The sequence below is a fragment of the Barbus barbus genome (genome assembly GCF_936440315.1).
Source record: "Barbus barbus genome assembly, chromosome: 12".
Classification (NCBI taxonomy): domain Eukaryota; kingdom Metazoa; phylum Chordata; class Actinopteri; order Cypriniformes; family Cyprinidae; genus Barbus; species Barbus barbus.
The window spans coordinates 9,258,293-9,264,756 of NC_136740.1; positions in this window are offsets into that span (position 1 = coordinate 9,258,293).

Below are 6,464 nucleotides of genomic sequence, written 5' to 3' on the forward strand. Positions count from 1 at the left end.
GGAGGATTTTCTTTTTTCTGCTCATTTTACTCATTGTACTGTACATCAAAAACCCTGCCTGGAGTCTACAACCCGAATTCCGGAAATGTTGGGTCGTTTATTTAAATTTGAATAAAATGAAAACTAAAAGACTTTCAAATCACATGAGCCCATATTTTATTCACAATAGAACATAGGTAACATAACAAATGTTTAAACGGAGAACTTTTACACTTTTATCCACTTAATGATATCATTTCAAATTTGATGCCTGCTACAGGTCTCAAAAAAGTTTGCACGGAGACAACATAGGGCTGAAAAAGTAAGAAATTTTGAAAAGATTCAGCTGGGAGAACATCTAGCAACTAATTCAGTTAATTGACATCAGGTCTGTAACATAAAAGGGATGTCTTAGAGAGGCAGAGTCTCTTAGAAGTAGGGATGTAACGGTATGAAAATTTCTAATCACGATTATAGTGACACAAATTATCACGGTTATCAGTATTATCACGGTATTGTTAAAATGTGCTGGAGATGTTCAAAAAGTACCGACACATAAATCACTTCACCCAGTTTCATACTTAAAAATCAACAAACAGCAAATAAAATGACTTTATGTTTGCATAATCACTAAAACAATAACATTACCAATGAGGTCTGGATTTTAAATGACAACTTGACTGACAACAGTTTAATAGTATGTTCAAATAAATAATGTAAATGTTCAAATAAAGCTTTGAAAAAGTTTAACATAAAAGGTAGACCACACATTTCAGCCTTTAAAGAAAAGGGTTAAGTTAAAATGATAATTGATTAATAAATGATTATATGTATTTTATCTGCTCCATAAATAATTATATATAGCTTATCTGAATTGTTTAAATGTGTAGAATCCACATAAGCTTGTTTTTCATCAACCGGTTAAAATATACAGCAGGTCATGCAAATTTGGTCCATTTTTGGCCAGACAGAAACTGCACACTACATTCAGTCTGAATGTAAATAAGTGTCTGTAAATCCAGTCTCTGACAGCAGGTGGCGCTTTATACGGAAAAGCTGAATTACAGCTGATTCCTGTGAACTCCGCGAACACTTCCTTTAGGTATTACATGGAGCGAAGATGAGAACAAAATGCCATCAAATCGTTTCTGAAGACAGTCCGAACCTTCAGAGGAACATTCATATAATGAATTCATTGATATATTCATTTGTATAATTCCCTTAGCACTCTTTTAAAACCTCCCAGCTTTTCCGCCCTATTTTCACTCAGAACGAAACTACTGTGCTGCTGTGCGCTCGTGACACTGTTACTGAAAACTCTGCATTATGCCGGACAATATTTATTTATCGCGAGTTGTTCAAATCACGGTAATCGAATACGGTTTTAATGATAATTGAAATATGAAACGGTAATACTAACCGTGGGGAATTTTATCATGATTTATCGTCAAACCGGTAATCGTTACATCCCTACTTAGAAGTAAAGATGGGCTGAGGCTCTCCAATCTGTGAAAGAGTGCGTAAAAAGATTGTGGAATACTTTAAAAACAACGTTCCTCAAAGGCTTTGCAAATATCATCATCTACAGTGCATAATATCATCAAAAGATTCAGAGAAACTGGAGAAATCTCTGTGCGTAAGTGACAAGGCCGAAGACCTTTGTTGGATGCCCATGGTCTTCTGGCCCTCAGGCGACACTGCATCCCTCATCGGCATGATTCTCTCACTGACATTACTAAATGGGCCCAGGAATACTTCCAGAAACCACTGTCGATAAACACAATCCGCCGTGCCATCTGCAGATGCCAACTAAAGCTCTATCATGCAAAAAGGAAGCCATATGTGAACATGGTCCAGAAGCGCCGTCGTGTCCTGTGGGCCAAGGCTCATTTAAAATGGACTGTTTCAAAGTGGAAAAGGGTTTTATGGTCAGACGAGTCCAAATTTGACATTCTTGTTGGAAATTACGGACGCCATGTCCTCCAGGCTAAAGAGGAGGGAGACCTTCCAGCGTGTTATCAGCATTCAGTTCAAAAGCCAGCATCTCTGATGGTATGGGGGTACATAAGTGCATACGGTATGGGCAGCTTGCATGTTTTGGAAGGCACTATGAATGCTGAATGGGATATAAAGGTTTTAGAGCAACATATGCTCCCCTCCAGACGACGTGTATTTCAGCAGCACAATGCAAAACCACATACTGCAGCTATTACAACAGCATGGCTTTGTAGTAGAAGAGTCTGGGTGCTGAATTGGCCTGCCTGCAGTCCAGATCTTTCACCTATAGAGAACATTTGGTGCATCATTATACGAAAAATACGTCAAAGACGACCACGGGCTCTTCAGCAGCTGGAAACCTATATCAGGCAAGAATGGGACCAAATTTAACACCAAAACTTCAGAAACTCATAACCTCGATGCCCAGATGTCTTCAAACTCTTTTAAAAAGAAGAGGTGATGCTACACCATGATAAACATGCCCCCTTCCCAACTATTTTGAGACCTGTAGCAGGCATCAAATTTGAAATGAGCTCATTTTGTGCATAAAAATTTAAAAATTTCTCAGTTTAAAAATTTGTTATGTTATCTATGCTCTATTGTGAATAAAATATTGGCTCATGTGATTTGAAAATCTTTTAGTTTTCATTTTATTAAAAATTTTTAAAAAACCACAGCATTTCTGGAATTCGGGTTGTATAATAAATTATCATTATGAATGAAACTACTTGAATATCTACTAATCAGCCATTGTTGTTAGGGCTGTGAACAAATAATCGCTTACATACTGTAAGTAAGTAAATAAATAAAAGCAATAGCTATTAAATGGTGTTTCTGTGCCAAATTGCATTTGGCCCTATGTTTTGTTAATGCATCTCAAATGAAATTGTTTAGGTTACACTATGAACTAAAAGATCCCATTTGCTCTCCTGAACCAATGTCAGACCATGAAAAATTATATCCATTCACACAAATAAGACTGATCACACATGCATGTTTTGTCATCTTGAATGTTATGAAAGCGTAATCATACTGCTTTTATTTACTCTTATCTCGTGAAAAATGCTCTTGTTCAGATAAAACTTGAATGACAAGCAGGTTTGGGGTCTAATTAAAAGCTGTGTTAGTATCCAACTCAAAGCCCAATGTGCTTTATGGCTTTATAACATATGCAGATGTGTCATTTAAGATTATGTTTGACATGTTCATATACAGTACAACCACATCCCATTTTCTAAGGGTAATAAATGGGTCAGCCACAGGAACTCTGACAGACATTCTTCATTTCCTTCATTGGTGAACTTTAAGAAACCCCCTCATCAGAATACGAGAGGAACTCTAAAGAGGAGAAAACACAAATATCTTCTCTGAAGAATCAAACCAGCACAAACCAAGATGCTACTGCTATAAGTCAAATTTTATAATTAGCTTTAGAACTATTAATACTAAATAATTATCATTTTGCATTATGTATAGTCCACATAATGCAATGTGGACTATACATAATGCAATCTTCATAAATATCTTCACAGCATCTTTTATATATATACGTATATACTGTATATTATATATGAGTTAATGACCTGTAAATGAGTGAAATACATTGTTTTCTCAATTCACCTGTTCCAGTCACATTACTTTTTCTCTAACCATTCACCATGTTTATGACCATCGGTGGGGCAAAGTAATGGTGGTAAATACACCAAAAAAATAAAATGCTGATCATTAGGTTTGATCCATACCAAAATATGTTTTAACAGATCTCAAGTTAGCATTGTGCCTTGAATGTAACATAGATGGACTTAAATATTAAATCCACAATCCATGAGAGGCATAATGCATGGATTCTTGCTAGATTGTGAATAATATATACCGGTAAAAAGTTTGGAAAACCAAATCAGCATGTACAAATGATTTCTGATTGAAACTAAAGACTGGAATAATGGCTGCTGAAAAATTTGCCATCACAGGAATAAATGACTTTTTAAAATATATTACAATTTGAAAACAGTTATTTTAAATTGTGATACTATTTCACAGCATTACTGTTTTTGCTTTATTTTAGTAATGCAGCCTTTGTGAGCATGAGACTTCTTTCAAAAATAATAATAATAATTCTTAATTATTACAAACTTTTGACTCTAACCCTGACCCTAAAATGTGAGTTAATGTTAGGCAGGTAGGATCTGTTTTGTAAGGTTCTTGTGGTTTTGTTTAGTGCCATTACTTTGTTCTACAATTGATTGGATGAGTGGAAAATTCACATGAATGAAATAGAAGATTATATGCAATAGTATATTACATTCCATGTATTTTCAGCAGTGTGTATTTCATAGCAATTAAACTGAAAGTTATCTCAAAGATGTTCACAAGCTAAGCAAGACTAATTATCAATTAGTCAGTTCAACAGTGATACGACAGGTCAAGACTCTTTGGTCAGTAAGTGGATATAAATGTAATCCTGTGATTAAGACGGGCCTGCACGAAACCCCTGCTGATAACCAATCTATCAATTGCATTGTTGAGGTTTAAGCACATAAAACCAATCAAAAATGGACAATCACATACAGAGAGTTTCCTAGGGCCACGTCCCAGCTAACACAAATACGGCTCATAATGGTTTGTTACTGTTCCCATAAAGTTATCAAAACATTGTTTGTGAATGTTCTCCATCCAGTGGTTTTAAGTTCTGATAGCTGGGAACACACTATTAGGAGTTTAATAAAAACATTCATGACATGTTGATTATGAGTGACAGTTAAAAGCACTAGCTGCTTCCTGGGCTTGAGAAAGAATCAGCGCTTCATTACACAGATCCACACTCACACGTACGCACAACCCTTGTCCACATCGCCTGTGGTCATTTCCCCCATGTGACATGACCCTTTCTTGTGTTGCTTGGCTTTACTGAGCCTCTGCCCTCACCCAACCCCCCGTTCTGGCTTTTTCCTCATGTAGATCAATGGAATGTCCTTGGGATGGCCAGAGCTCTGCAGCTGAGTGTGGGCAGCCTCCAATACCCCTAATCCCAGCCATAATAATAGGGTCAAAGGGTCCCTCCCAAAGCCCTGTCTTTCAGCTTGGCATCCCACTGTTTTATTGGGCAGCCTGCATCTGGAGCCTAAGCCCCACCGAGAAGCTTCCTCCCTTGTCACAAGAGCCACCCCAGCACCCCATCCTAAGTGCCCATAAACGTGCACAAAAGCCAGTCTTACATGTGGTTGCTATCTATGACAGGAGGGGCCTTCAGGAGGGGTAGTATTGATTACAAAAAGGTTGAGATTGATTTCATAGGTTCAGGTGTGGGGGGAAATTAGCATGTACTGTTGAAAGATGATGGGTGGGAGAATTAATGAGAAATAATGGTATACAAAGGGACCTTCGTGTCCTAGAACATGTGTACCAACCTTTTATTTTGTCTTGCGTACACCCACGGCCCCATCAATAATGCTCAATCATCCCTTCACTGACACCAAACCAGATTAGTTTTCCTTTTAAAGAATATTATGCTGCTCTGTGTCATTTCGTGTGTTCAGTCTGAAGCATCATTTTCCTCAAAAAGGAGCTGGACAATCATGGGATTAATCAAGATACTTTATTTAAATTGAATGGCAGCCCTAGTATTGAATTGTAATTCCTGGTGGAAATCTAATCAATTAATAAACACACACACACAAATAGAATAATAATAATAAATCGAAAATTATGCTAGTAATGTTATAATTAAAAAGATAAATAATAAAAAATTATAATTTAAATATGGAAAAAATTTAATAAAATTGACCACACCTTCAAATTAACAAGATACATTTGACCCACAGTAATTTATTTATACCAATAATCAAACAGTTAAATGATATTTAGGTAAGAAAGAATGAAACATTTTTAAAGCCAAGGAGCAAAACATATGGGATGAGACTCAAACATGACTGCAGTAAAAAAAAAAAAAAAAAATAAGTACTTGTAATTATATTAGAATACATTTTAAAATACTCCTAATCAGACTACAGTTATTGATTATAGGATTACATATTAGTCACACAATTTCAATAAATTATTCAAAATCTCCCTAATTAGCTACTCTGTCATCTTTTCCTTCCCAAATAGTTCCTTGCTCCTGCAGCAGTACCTTTATGGACCCCAGTTTGGGAAACCTTGATGTAATGTTGTTTAATTCATATTGTTAATTACAACGAATAGAATATATTTCTTAGTCTTTGTATTTTTATATCAATGTGGTACAGGATTATCATATTCAAATCAATGTGATTAACGAGTTAGGTCTAAAAGTAGTCTGATTATATTACCTAAAATGTGTAATGTAATGAATTGTTACTAACTACAACTTTTGTCATGTAATTTGGAATCAATAACAGACTACAATCTGTAAGTAATCTTCCCAGCTCTGTATGTGTATATATGTATGTGTATATATATATGTGTGTATATATATATATATATATATGCTGAATATGTATTACTTTAAA